This window comes from Drosophila miranda, chromosome 2 (genome assembly GCF_003369915.1).
Source record: "Drosophila miranda strain MSH22 chromosome 2, D.miranda_PacBio2.1, whole genome shotgun sequence".
NCBI classification, from domain to species: domain Eukaryota; kingdom Metazoa; phylum Arthropoda; class Insecta; order Diptera; family Drosophilidae; genus Drosophila; species Drosophila miranda.
In genome coordinates, this window is record NC_046675.1 from 18,549,875 (window position 1) to 18,565,208 (window position 15,334).

At 44.2% G+C, this 15,334-nt stretch overlaps 1 long non-coding RNA gene across 7 annotated transcripts in view; it reads right to left on the reverse strand.

The window, feature by feature from the left end:
• Window positions 1–15,334, reverse strand: part of LOC108155234 — a 101,814-nt gene that overhangs the window by 20,381 nt on the left and 66,099 nt on the right. For 6 of the 7 annotated variants that reach the window (XR_004472098.1, XR_004472094.1, XR_004472097.1 and 3 more), the window contains one exon: window positions 11,105–11,142. This is a non-coding gene — a long non-coding RNA (uncharacterized LOC108155234). Of the gene's footprint in view, window positions 1–11,104; window positions 11,143–11,222; window positions 11,324–15,334 lie in introns of those variants that run through there. The other variant, XR_004472100.1, reaches the window with a different exon arrangement.

Below are 15,334 nucleotides of genomic sequence, written 5' to 3' on the forward strand. Positions count from 1 at the left end.
TTTTATAAAGATATTATTTAATAGATAAAAGGAGTTCAAATGTTAGGCAATTTTACCATTCTCTGGGACTATAAAAGTGTTTGAAACTATTCAGGAGAAATTTAATAAAAGTCGAGTGCAAAATTTATTATCAACAAACGATTTATTAAATGACAAAACCAACAATAAAATCTCCAAGGCCTACAGTGCGCCTCTATCCCATTCCCAATCCCAATCTCGTCCCAATTCCAGTTCCTGTTCCATCCAAAGCCAAAGTGGAATGTGAAGGTGGCCGGGATGGGGCTGGTGCTGGGCCATGGAGTAGGCTTGGGTCAGAGGCAGGGGCGGCCGGACCTGGGGTCGGCAGTCCCATTGTCGTCGTATTTGCGCATTGTGCAGAGGAGTCGTAAAAATTTTTGCTGTCTACGTTCGAAATGAATGGGAAAATGGGAAAAGGGAGGAACTGTTTGTTGGATAGCATGCAGATGCTGTATTCAGTGTGAAGAAGCGGACGAGCAGGAAGAGATCGGCACGAGAAGTTGGACGCGCGGCCAGCAAACAATTCTTGTAAATTTTACGAGCGCAAATATAATTCAAATGGTCATTAATTGCAACAAGAGCCCCAGCAACGACTCCAATGGCCAAAAGAGAGAAACCAAACTCTAGAAGTGGCCCATAAATGGACTTAGGTCCGGGTAAGGGTGATGTGATGGCTATGCCGGTCCGGGGGTGGGGTTATGTACAATTCAACGAAGGCAACAAAGTCGAGGAGAGAAGCTTTTTCGAACTGTCAGCCGTGCAGCGCAAAAAGCACAGAAGCTGAACGAGCACCCGTCTGGGATATTTTCGAGGGAAATTTCCCAATTTCGAGTACTAAGGTAACTGTAACTGTAACTGCTTGTTGGCTATGCTTGGACAAAAGTACCAAAGCGGATAGACAGCTGGAGTCCACGAGCTTGTCTGTGTGTGCGTCTGTGTGGAAGCCGGAGGGAAATTTTACTGCACGTGCGTGTAGTACACACACATGCACGGATACGGAGATATTATCTATGACCACGCGGCGCGGAGGGAAGTTAGCTGTGACCGCTGCGCGCATGAACAGCAACTGAAAAGGCAGAACACACATACTCACACGGGGGGGGGGGCAGACGCAGACACAGATACGATATACGATATACGTGCGTTCACACAGATACTCGGGCGGGCCGTGGCTGGATATCTGTGAGATACGCACGGACACACAGACACAGCCACAGACACCGCAGCGCTGCTGAAGTCGCAGTCGCAGCCGGCGATGCCGCCATCCCAGACCTGAGGCTCAGCGTCAACGGCGTACAAGAAATCGTCGGGCAACGGCTTCACATGGACGCAAAACGTCGAAAAGCAAACAACCGCAAAAAAGCCATCAGCTAAAAATAAAACTGCAACTTTAACACAACAGTGAAACGTTCTCAAGAACAGTGCAAAGTGTATCGGTGTATTTCAGTGATGACAAAATGATAATGTCTGCTTTTTAATCGTTTTATTTCAATAATTTTCAATCATTTTTCATAAGTCTCGGAGCTTTCTTTTCCTACTTTGGTTCACCGTTAAGGCACATCCGGAAACAGGTTTGTGCGTGCTCGTGCACGAGTGTGAGTGAGCATGCTTACACGCGTAAACCAGTTTCCGGCCGGGCCAACGGAGCTGCCTCCAATCGGGTGCATCCCACAGATGAGATGGCAGTAATGCAAAACGTGTGTTTTCCCTCTTTTCAGATCCAACCAGCCCTGAGTGGAGCAACGGCTGGGGGCCCAACCGACGCCATAAACACCAAATAACAAATTCCCAGCCCATTTTTAGTTTGTCAAGCAAACGTCGCATGTCAAGGTCTTATTAAGCGTTCAAGTTCGACTGGAGGTTCAAGTGGCAGCGCCAGCCACCGTACGAGAAACTTCTTCAGCTGTTTCCAAGGAAAAGCCCCAACAAAATGTATTTCTGTGTGCGTGTCCGTATCTGTGTCTGTCTGTCTGTTTGTCGCTCTTTCTGTGTGCCATTGACATTGACTTATGGCCGTGTGGTGGCGGGGGGTTAGGGGGGTCGACGTCGACCCTTTGACAAAAAATTTGTTTTGTTGCTTTTGTGCTCTGAGTTCGTTCTCTCGCTTTTCGTTTCTCCTTGTTTCTCTGCCTGCTACGCACATTTATGGTTTGTTTTGCTCTGCACACATATACATATACTACTCGAATGGCCTACGCGGAGAAAGAGAAAGAAAGAGAGGGATAAAGATAAGGGAGAGTGAAACAGAACGTCGTCTGGGATGATAAACGCCTCTTGTCTTTTTTGGCGGGCCCATGAATGAAACAATTGCCCTGAATGACTGACTAGGAGAATCGGAGACTGACAGAATGGGAGACTGGCAGACTGATTGCTACCAATTGCCCACTGTGGCATGACAAGGTCGGGGGGAAAGGGCGGGCATTGGGGTGTGGGAGCAGAGCATGGGGGAGAGGAAAGCCGCCAGCAATAAACACTTTGCCACGACAAAAGTCTGATGATGTAGACGATGATGAAATAGATTCTGGGGATGATGCTGATGACGGCAAGGCTGATGATAATGAAAATGATTTTCATTGGCACGTTCCCCCATTTCATTTGGGCCTATCCTTCATTGGCATTGCGTTGTAGCCGGCCCATAGCCTCACGTTGAATTCAGTGGGGCAGGTTATTTGTGTGCCTTCTTTTTGTCCTGAAAGTGAGAGTAGCTAGCTATATACATAATTCCATTTGTTTTTGAATGATTTGTAGTTCTTTTCTTTATCATTAGACAGAGTCTTCCATGAATTTCGTCTGACTGGAGTCCGCTGCACGTATGGGTGAGTTTCAAAGCTAATCGTATTTTTGCTTACCAAAGAACGATGTATAACATCAGCTTCATTTACCCTCTTTAGAGAAGTTAAAAATTCAAAAATTAGCCCTTTTTAACTTTTGCGAAGCTCGCACGGCCCGCGGGGCGTATGCGCAATAGAGCTGCGCATCAAGTGCTCGGCTAGAAATTGCTCAAATTACTCCCTGGCTACTTATTAGCGGCTCTAAATCAAGCTTTGACAGACCAGACCATCCAGTTTACGAGCTGCAGTCGAATTTTTCACATGCGTATAAATCAATCAGATCGGTCTCAAAACGCCATCCAGAGACCGGCCCCCGACAAAGATCCCGACCCCTACCCCTACCCCGACTCCGACTCCGGGCCAAGCTAAATCGTAAACTGCAACAGCAATGGACGAGCAGACGACAGCCATAAAGTTAACTTTTACGACTGCCGACGCATAATTACGAACTCTCGCACCTACACGGACACGGCCACGGCCACGGCCACGGACATTCAGGGGCGGTTTTCAACACACACACATGCACACATTGAGGCATAGCCATACCCACCCCTCTCATAGAGGTCCTCAGGAGCAGCAAAATGGCAAACAGCCCATCTGATTTCCCTCCTTTTATCCCAGATTTGATTGCGATATTCAGGACTCCTCCTGATGCGGACAGATGCAGGCGCGACGCATCACCGCACAGGCCGCACATGTGGCACATGTAGAACACAGTGAACACTTCTTACAGAGAACATCATCCAATTCGCCGAGCTTTGGGTTGGTTCCGTATTACATCTGCCAGTCTCTATTCTATATACTTCGTATGCAATGCTCACTGTATGTACAGCACAGACCGGTTGACAATATGGCGAATTATGTTATTTTTTCGCAATTTATCACTTCTGATTACTTCTGCTAGCCATGCCATGATTTATATATTTGATTCCAGGGGTGGTTGTGGGGAGGGAGGGTTTCCCTGCTAGACCCTTAATGAAGGTGCAGGATTGCTAGAGATCGAAGATGGGGAAATTTGCATATTGCACATTGAATTTGATGCCATGCGGCACACATCGCTCGAAAAGGTAGAGATCTCAATGGTGTGGGTGGCCTTGGGAATCATCAAATTGTCGAGCTCGTCTTGAACCCTGGATTCTGTAGCTCCGACTGCATAAATTGCGGAGAGACAGACAGACTCTGACAGAGGCAGTGGGGGAGCAGAGGTCGTCTAATTTGGTCATTCAAATTGCAGCTCAGACAAGAGGCAATCATGATGGCTGCCGCTGCTGCTGCTGCTGCTTCTCTGTGGAGCATAAATTGCACACTAATTGTGTCCATTTCTGTGCTCCGCTTTTGTTTGCCGGAGATGACACCGCAGACCCATCAGCCTCCCACCCACTCGGCAGTCCAGCCCTGGCCATTAGTCGTTTTAATAAAACAAAATAAACTAAAACACAGTGGCTGGCTCTGTGCGCAAGTGTCGTGGCCATCTTCAACCTCAACCTCAGCCCCAGCCACCTCACTCTCTATCACTATCTCAGTTTCAGTTTCAGTCCCAGCCCCGGAATCGGTCTCTGTCTCTTGCTCTGTCATCCTCCTCTGTGGCACTGCGGCACCACTCCTCGGCGCTGTCGCTGTCGCCAGCGTCCCGTGTTTAGTTTGGGTGTGAAATCTAATTTGAAAAGTTTGTGTAGTCGTTTTGATGCCGGAGCGCACTCAGCAGCATATGCTACCCGCCGCTCCGGTTTTCTTTTCTAATTTTGTTTGCAAGTCATTGACGCAATATTACCCAGCTCCCCTGCCTCCTCCACCCGACAGCCACTCCTGTCCACCGGCTGCGACTCGAACATTTTATAGGAACCGCAGAGAGAGCACATTTGCCAGGCATCGAACGTGAGCATTCTGAAATTTAAATTAGACTTTATATCAAATTTGTAGTTTTGGAGTGGTCTGCTCAGGGGCAAAACGGGCAAGGGGTTCATGAAATGGGAAATAGTTGTTTCAGAAGCAGAAACATAATACGAAAGGATATTGGAATGAAGATATTTTTAATTAAAACACATTTTGAATTAAAAGAAATATCAATTTTTGGAGTGCTAATAACGAGGCAAAGAAATTATTTTTAGATCAACACATTCTGTTTGGATATTACTATATTTTCTTCTATAAGATTAATATTGTAATGCCAATGTTATGCGAGTTTTAGCAAAACCTTTGTTTACACAAGATGGTGCTTTTGCAGCTGCCAGAGCAAAGTCAATCCGAGGTGAAACAAATTTAAAACTAAATTAAACTTCAATTCGTGAGACATAATCCCTGATGGGCGATAAAGAAATATACGCGTAGGTCTTCGCCCGAGACTCCAGAGCAAGAACAGAATGGAATGGAATAGAATAATTGAGAATACAACAAAAGAAGAAAAAAGGAAAACTCATTTGAGAACTACGCCCCAACGACAGGACGCAGAGGTGGCAAGTGCAGACGCAGCAACGAAGCCTTGAGGCAACGGAAGAGGAGGCAAGGAACCCCTTGCTCGCTGCCAACTTTACAATTGTTGCAAGCGTCTGTGGGTTGTGTTATGGGTGTGGGTGTGTCTAGAATGAGCTCGGGCTGCTCACGAGCGTGGAAACAATCAACTGAAAGCGTTGATGGTGACGGTGACGACGACGGCGGCGTTGTGGTCCAGAGCCAGGCCAGGTACAATAGCTGGGAGGGGGCTGGGGCTGGGGCTGCGGCTGTGGTTGTGGTTGCCCAGGGTGGGAGTAGCATGCGTCTGCTGGCAACAATGGCGCAATGGCGTCTGTAATTCCGAGCAATTGTTTCCGTTTTGTCCGCGACGCCGTGACTGTCCATGCCGTGTCATATGCCACACACAGGAGACTCATCTCCAGTATTCGGCTCCATTTCCATCCGTTTAGCACCTTTGGCCACGTTCGCAACGATTTGCCATAAAGTCACGTTCCGCAATATCGGACGATTTGGGGTACAAGAGATTTCTTGCAGATCCGTTGGCGGTGGTGGTCCATCTCCATCCCTTAGGATGCTTAAGTCACTGCTCCACACGGCTCGTTGCTTCAGCAAATTGTCGCACATTCTTAAGGGAGATTCAGCAGGGAGACTCTCTCCAGGCCCAACCATCCGAAAACCTGAAACTGAATCCGCCCAAGGCGCTCGTTATGTGGGCGGATGCGTCTATATCTCTCTGTCTGTCCGTCCGTCTGTGTGCACGTCCTATGGGAGTCGGTCGGAGCAGGGAGGCAGCATTTTGCATTGGAATTTGCTTTGCCAAATGCCACCATTTAGGGTTGTGCCAATAAAAAAATGATATTTATGGATGTAACGGCCGTTTTGTGTGTACGCCCTCTCTTACCCGCACCCCACCCGTACCCGCTCCAGACATATCCCCTGACACCCACCAACCCGACAAGCCCACCAGCCACAAGACATTCAAAAGAAGGCCGAGCACAGTGGGTGAAATCAATACATTCATTGACAGAAAGGAATCGAATCGAGGTCGATTTTATAATTATTATAAGTATAGTACATCAATAGGATAAAAAAAGCAGTTCAGTTCCTGAAAAGTAAGTTTCTTAAAGCTTATAAGTAATTTAAAATCGAAATCCAATATTGGTTTGAGCTGAACGAAGATTAGAAGATGGAATCTAATTAAATTAAATTTTTGGGCCTAGTAAAAGATAGAAGTTGTCTTCGCATAAATCGATGTTTCAAATGTGAGTGTTTTAGAAACTATATATTTTTTTAGCTACAATTATAGCTTTAGACAGAGCAACAAGGCCTTGAGGCTGCTCTAAAAACTAAACGAGTACAGGGTCGAATTTTCCGCCTCTCGGTATGCTATTTTCCAGTTTTCAATATCAGTAGTCTACTTGTATGTATATTTCCGATTTGCCCATAATAGATCGAAAATCTATAACCAACTTTCGATTTCTACAAAAGAAATTTCAGTTCCAAGAAGCAGTAGTCTGTTGTTTTGCCACTGTGCTTAGGGGTTGCCTTTGCACACAAATGAAATCTCACAGGCATAACGAGCTCATGACTCTCTACTGGCAAGGGTTGGGCACGGCCCAGGACTCGCACACAAAAGCACCAGCGACACATAGGCAAATATATAGTGGCTGAGACTTGGGCGGCACATACACATAGAAAAATATGGCACGTACTCCCCGAAAGCCATAAGTTTACGTTTTATATCGGGCAAACTGTGCGATATTATAAATTTTGAATTTTATCTCAGGCATTAGATTGCCAGAGAGTTGCCTGGTTGGCTGCCCCAACTCGTGTGGCTGGGTCCTCGCTCGGTTCGGGTGGCGCCTAGTGCTCGAGCCGCCCCTTTCTTATTTCGGATTAAATGAAAGGACGTGCTCCTGGGCGTAAGTAGGGGCTGCGACAGACGTCGGGCAGGACGGAAGGCAGGAGTGGTTAGGGCAGGGTAATGGATGGCAACAAAGGGTGATTATCGCGATTGGTGAAATAGTTGTGGCACTAGGGGCAGAATGGGTGGCAGCGGCAAGGGGAATGCTAATGCCAGGTATCTGGTAACTTTGTGCGTAGTCGTAACTTATTAAACTTACTGTTCTCCCTGCTTTCTCCCTGTCTACTTCCAGGACCCGGAGCAGACAACAAATGGCAGGAGTGAAGGTGGACAGCAAAGGACTGAGCGCACGTCTTCTGTGACAAGTGTTGGCTAAAAGTCTGAGGTTGTTGCAATCATTTTCGATTCTCCTCCCCATTCTCGCTACCTTCCTTCCCCCTTGGCCCAGGAAAAACTGAAAACTCTGAAGAGACAAAACACCAACCACCGCGTTCAGAGAGAGGCACAGGAGCAGAGGACGACCGGAAGTCCCCTGGCCGTGGCCGTGGGCAGAGGAAAACGCTTGTAAAACGAGCACACGAGAGAACACGAGCCCCGAGGCAGTACGAAGGCTGAAAAGGAAACGACAATTACGAGGACATGCCGGCCTGTTGGTCCTGCGGTCTAGTCAGTCACAGCCGTGCAATCGTCGGGCCAACACGCGGATATCGTTCGCTCGACTCTAGAACTGACAACTTTGAATCGAGAGCCGGGAGCTGCAACCACATCTGCGGATCCTTTCGACTGCATTCGTAATTTTCTTTCAGCGGTTATGTAGGATGAACCTGTGCGACTTCGTATACGTATACTGAATGTATCCTGAGTGTATCCTATCCGGTATACCTTCAGTATACGTAACACGAGGAAACACCAGCAACGCGGGATATGTCGAACTGAATTTAAACGTGTAAACCGAGCACTGTGATTTATTCTAGCACTTTGTAACACTTTGGCTTAGCCGTTTTCTCACTTTTCACCTTGTAATCGAAATAAAACAGTTCACAAAATACCACTTTAAAATCAAATCTATTTAATCGTGTTTTTAATCATTTGGATCGGGTGGGTTCGGGTCCTTCTCTTCGCTCTGAATGGCTAGATGGATGTCTTGGCAAACCTGTTGCTTTCGACGGCCAGATGGTCGAACAGCTGACTTGAACTTGGCTCCGCAATTATGCAACAATGCGGTTCGACGAGGACTCAACTGTCTGGGACGAAATCAATAATTAGCTCTAACGATTTGTTGCAACAGTACAGATAACACATTTGGTTTCAGTTTATTTATGCAGTGAAATAATTTCATGTTTTTTTTAGCTTAATTAAAAGTCTATTGGAGACAATAATTTAATAAATTAACGAGGCTTTAAAGCCAACAAAAATAGAATGCCTATAAATTAAAATTGCATGTTATACACCATTAAACATCTGTTGATAGCCTCATTATAGCCGCATATCGCAACAAAATAACTAATTCTGCTAAATGTATCAAATTGTCAGAAAAGTTGTATTGTTGTATACAGAAATATAATAAAAGATAACATGTTTTTCCTGTTTTGTTTACAATAAATACTACACAATAGAAATGCTAAGAGAAGAATGGGTGATTCGCACAATCTACAATGTCCTATTCCAATCTACTGATATCACTCCTTACACGAGGAGCAATGAACTGGCGATGTGCTGAGAAACTTAGCTGTCGGGCCTATCTATGCCTATTTGGTATATATGTGTTCGAAAGATGGAAACATCTATCTTTCCGTCTATCTGGTGACATTTCGCTTTATTCGGCAACGACAGCGACGGCCGGCAGCTGTAAGCTGGAGAGCGCCACCTATTGCACAAAAGGCGCAGCGGCTATTTCGATTATTTGGCGCGCACAATCATATTCGAACTTCGAAGACCTGAATTTCTTATAAGAAAGGGAGTTGGCGCATCTTCGGAGTTAATTAATAGATAATTTTTAGATGAATGGAATTATGAAAGTAATGACAAATGATGGTCCTGAATTATCGAATCAGATAGACATACGTATGTACATATGTATTTTTGTTGGTACGTATCTGGAAATATGTTTTCTTCTTTCCTCGTCGTCCGGCAAGCCATTGAACCTCAGCTGGTTGGCAACGGGCGAAGTGCTGGCAGGCGAACGGGGAGCATACAAAGTATTTCATTCTCATATTCAGGCACGCTGTGGCAATGGAATGAGGCGGTGAGGGGAGGGGAACAGGCAACCGCAGAGATAACGAAACCAAAACGAAACTCGCTCGACAACAAGTAAATGAATTTATGAGCAAGCCCAGCCATGATGGCCGCACCGAAGGAGAGCGCAAAGCAGAGACCGAGAGCATTTAATTCGGCCATATTTGATTTTGGAAATGCTGTCATTGCTGTGGTTCCTGTTCTTCTTGTGTGCTGTGCTTGTTTTTCGGGGTGGTTTTGCTCGCCCGCAGTGCGGCTGCTCCGCTCATCTCTTCTTCTTCTTCTTGTTCTGCCGGCATTCTCCCTCCTTCTCCTTCTCCTTCTTATTCGTGAGTATCTGTATCTGTATCGTATCCATTGTTGATTCCGCCGGCCTTTTCCTATTCTATTCCCATGGACTGTAGCTGTTCAAGCGGCTGAGCCATTCCATTGAGCCATGGCTTTAACGTTTGGTGTAATTTCTTGGCTCATAGCTTGCACAGAACAGTGGGGAGGGTGGAACTTAATGCCCGGCTTCCGAGGCCCAATCATGGCATGTTAATCTCTTATTAATTTTACGGTTTCGCTATTGGGGAACTGTGTGCTAAACACGTCTTTAAAAACAAATAAATCAATTGCATGTCGTCTGCCGCCCCTTCAGAATTATGCTGTATTGAGACTCACCTTTCAATACAATACTTTATCAGTATACCAGCACTATTCCTATGTTTATGTATATTAATATGCAACGGGAGGCTTATGAGGCTAAATGGCCATCGATTAACAATAAAATTGCCGATTTACGATTTACGATTGCGCCTATAAAATCTTGATTCGCTGGAGCTGGAGTCAAATTGGTCGCACGTAAACGCTGAGTAGTATCGAAGCGAAGTGGGTTGGTGATTGGACAGGGGGTTGGCCTGGGGCTTGCGTCTTCGTGGCCGAACTATATAATCTATAAATATCGCTAGCAGAATTCATGGGAGAGTCGAAACATGTCGAATATTGATTTACGACCTATGGATGGCTTGAAATTGCTAATGAGGTAAAAGAGAATATTGCAAAATTTATATGATATACATATATGATTAAGAAAGAGAAAAAATCAGGAGCCGAGGTTGCACCTTCTTTATTTCAATTATTAACTATCTTCTAAGATTTTTTCTTAAGCCTGATTTTTTTAAGTTTTATTAGAGAATATTCAATATTATTATATATAAAAAATTTTTGCTCCATGTATCTTAGAGCACGCCCCCTGCCCCCGTACATATACATGTTTCTTTTCAATAGCTTCAAAGATTAATGATATAGTGAACCAATTCAGAAGAAACATTACTGAATTATTTCAGTGCATACTAGCATATTAATACAAATACGAACATTAGGCTGGACTATCTTCAGATAGTCGTTCCCACCATCATTTTCTGCCACTTTCTGGCAGAATTTTTGTTGAAAGAACTAAGCTGTTCGTTGATACGTCCTTTAGGCTTCATCTATCTACGACTACTATCTATCCAGAATCAAACATGTTCTGCTGGAATTTCAATCGATACCCATTGCTGAAATATGATGCTGATCATTCCGATATTTTTTGTGTAGGATTGGGTCTATGGGAGGGATCAGATCATACAAGTTTGACTGGTTCCCAGCCAAGCCGGTGATGCATGCGAATGTGGCATTGTAGAAAATAAAATAATTACTTATCGACTGCTATCTTGCTACTTACGAGAGAGTCCAGAGTCCCGACTGGGGTACCTGGAAGAGCTGCAAAGAAACGGAAAGAGAACGAGTGGCATTATGAATCTTTGCAAGGCACTAAACTTATTCAAATCGTCAATTATTACTCTGTCATGCAATTGCAGTTATTCTCTGGCTGATTTGTGCGTCTCGACTTTGGACACTGATAAGGCGCAATGAACTCCATGAGACTGTCTTTGTCGCGTGGGGCCGGGGAGGCCGCCCGAGGGCCGAGATTTTTAGGCTGAGCAAGGCGGGGCGAGAGCCAGTGCCAGGCAGAATCATGACAGACAATTCTGGTGCCTGAAGGAGGGATATGGTGCCGTAATTTATGCATTCTTTGTTCTGTCTGTCGTGGCACTCATGATATTTACTTTTTAAAAACAACAGAGATATATATATTGTATATACAAGCCAACGTGCACTTGGCATGGCAGACAACAGCACGCACTGCGACTTGGAATGGGATTGGGTCTCGGTCTCGGTCTCGGTCTGGGTCTGGGATTGCGATTGCCACTGACCACAGCAAAGCATTCTGAATTCTGAATATGTAATTACATTTGCACATCGGGGGACAGCGGACTATGGGCCATAAGACATCGGAAAGGGCAATAAATTGAAGCCAAGTGACAGGCGTCATTTCGAAATTCTCTCAGACACGATATGGAGTCAACTCTGGTCCTGAGTCCGGCTGTGAGTGGGTAGGATATGTCCATATACCAGTGTTTGTGTGTGTGTTTCAATCTAAGAATAAACAAAGACGCACATCACGGTGTTTGTTGCAACAGAAAACGGGAGAGCCGCGCTCGGGGATTTTTTTCTCCGACCTCGAAATCATAATTCAACATTTTATGGCCGTTTAAGTGCCATTAAGTCAACTCTTTCCTCACCGCGCCTTGCCCGCGGCGCTTTCCGAGGACGAGCCACTTTCGTTTTTCCTTGAACATTTTCTGCCGGCAATTAAATATTTTGTAATTGCAACTCTTTGACGTAGCAGAACGGAACTAAACGGAACGGGACGGAGCCCGACCGACCCAAGCAATTTGGATTTTTTAGATTTTCACTCTATTTGCGGTGCTGTGCCCACACAGAAAATATACACAGCACATCAGCAGCACACCCAGGCGACCCAGGCAGGCGTCCATTAAAACTGCTTTATGATCTCTAAAAACGAAAGCGAGAGTTTCTAGAGGAGGCAAGCCAAAACTCCGAAGATGGCAGGGAGGAAAACATGTGTAAGAGTTTCCTTTTTGCTCTGCATTTTGCTTTCCTTCCCGGATACGCTGCGGAAGGATTAATATTTTTATGGGGCACTTTTCTGGCTGTTTGCTGAATTTTGCAACAAATTGTTTTATGACCCCCACAGCAGCGCGAACTAAAATTAGAGGAGAGCTATGGGCAATCTACTTCTGGAAGCCATATAACACTTTCAGATATCATTGAATGGAGAAATACTGATGAAGTTTGCCCACTGGTTCATAATCTTGATATTTGGGCAAGTTACAGTTATTTAATTTATTGTTAATTTGTTTTGTTTTTTGTTATTTGTTATTTAATCTTTACGTTTACAAGAATTTACAGAATGAAACCAATTTCGATCAAAGCATGGAAAATTCGAGAATTGCGTATTTGGACGAAAAGCCGCATACAGTTTCGAGAATTCGAATCAAGCTTAAGGAATTTTGTACAGAAGTATTTAACAATAAACAAACAATCTCAAAAGATTCTGAACTAAATAATATCTTTGTTGCTTTAATGTAAGGAATAAACTTTCGGAGACCTAGTTTTATTTTGACACGGTCTTTATATCGTTACTGAACGTACGTTTGTATAATCAATACAATATTCTTATTTAAGTTAATAATAATAATAATTAATTATTATAATAATATAATATAATATAATATAATATATATATAATATTATATGTATAATTATAATATAATTTATATAATTATAATATTATTATAATTATTAATTCTTCAACTATTTCCCTTTGAATTTATATACATAAGTACTGGAAATTGTATTAAGCTTCATCAGGAAACTTTAGTTGGAAAGTATATACATTTTAATTAAGATTACCAATAAAAATTGTGACGAGTCCATCATCGGCCGAAGTGTCAAATCAGTTTTTCATGAGACCAAAATCAATATCTTAAAACAATCTCTGGCTCTCCTCATGAAACAATGCAAAAACATGGCCAAGAAGATATAAGAAAGTTTCAAGTATCACACGAAATCATTCTGTGTCTGGTCGCAGCATTTGATTAGAGCAGTCCAAGCCACGCCCTGCACTGAACCCTCCGCCCCCAACTCCCAATGGCGAACGGCTTCCATTTACATTTGTGCTGCTCGAAAGCGTCTAAAGTAAACATTTAATTGCGCCATTAATTGCGCGGTAAGTGTGCCAGATGCACATGCTCGCCCTGGGGAGGGATCCACAGATCCGCAGGCTGGCGCAGAGGAAGGGAGTTGCACGGGGGGGAGCACTGCCTGCCTGGTGGCCAGAGAAAACAAACAAATTCCTCTGGTTAAGTGCCCAGCGGCTCACTCGACAACCACCAGAAGAGTCTCAGCACCCCACCCAACTCAGAGATGCTCTGCAGCAGGCCCCAGGCCCCAGGCCGCTGACTTTACGAGCATTTGAGTCTTCCATTAAGGCGCTCCGGGCTCTCTTCCCCGCCCCGGCTCCCGCTTTCTCCAGTCCTGATCTTCCTCCCTTTCTCTCCTGCAAAGGCTGTCTCTGTCTCTACCTCTAGATCTGGTTCCACCTTGCCACCGATGGAGTCGCTCGGCAACTTCTGGCGCATTAACTTTGTGTGTTTAATGCGGAGAATTATTGTCGATACAATCGACTTTTTACGACGCTTAAGTTGACAGTTTTCTGCGGATGTTCCTGCATTATTGTTTGCTCGTCTTCTCGATCTTCCCGCCCCTCTTTTTGACATTGCTGGTCGATGCTTGTCCATGCTGGACGGTGCTACTAATCGTCCAAGCCCATCGGAATTCATTTCATTATTGTTTTATAACCATAATATGAATCAATTAAAGGTCTGTTTTTGAACAAAATCATCATTAGTGTTCTGAGAAATCAAGGAAAAGACTTCTCATCAGTTAACATGGTACATGTAACCAAAAAAAAAAAGGGAAACAAATGCCAGAATTGGAAATGACGGAAATGATTTATTTATTTTTTTTTTTTTTCTTAGCAATTACATCTTTGCGTGAGATAAATATTGTATATAGGAAGACGGATATTGCAAGATAATATTTTTATGTAGTTTAAAACGGTTTTTCATTTTGTTGCTGACACATTTTCACTTCAGATATTATTGTCATTGGAACCATATTAGATCAAAATGAGGTGTCGTTTTCGTAATAACTTGGACCAGCTGGGGACCACAATTTTTTTCACTCAGCGTGAGGTTTTGAGCATTTTATAGCTTCTGCTGTAGGTATTTTGCAAGGACTTTCCTTGTTGTGAGATGTAGCCAAGTAACTACTCTAATTAATTACACTAATGAATCATGCTCGATTATTATACACCACAGCCACAGTAATATAATTGAGATGAGAATTGTAAAGCGATATTCGAAAATCGTCCAGAATACTACACTTATTAAATATTGAATGTATCGCATTTAACAGAGTATAAAATATACTCTTTTAGCCTATTTCCACTTAAAGAGCTAAGTAGCTTGTTGGCTGGGCATTCATAAAGATATATATAAAGGTGAAACCACAATTTAAATGTTTATCAAGCAGGTGTTAATCTATGAATGTATATGCGCTATTCCCGACTTCCGATTAAAACAAAGTGGATTTGCCAAAAACTTCACGGCCCAGAGTCAATATAAACCTAATCGAATGGAAAACCAAACAAAAGCAGCAATTAACATTAAGCCCTTCAAAGAGGCAGGCAGGTCGCCAGTGTGACGTGGACCCAGTGCCCGGTTCGGTATCTGCGGGTAGTTCCTCCTCCACTTTCGATCTTTTTCAGCCTGCGCCTGCGCTACTCCGCCCGAAAACCTGCGCGGCACGACCCATGGGAATTTATTTCACATGAGTCTGTGCCTGAGAGCTGCTGTTTGCCAATTTCAAATTCTGTGGCATAAGCACACGCACACCCCTCCCTTCCACCGACCCATCACCATCCCATACCGGAGTGCGAGCCGAGCTACATTAAATTTTAGAAAACACAAAATGCCGCTTTTCG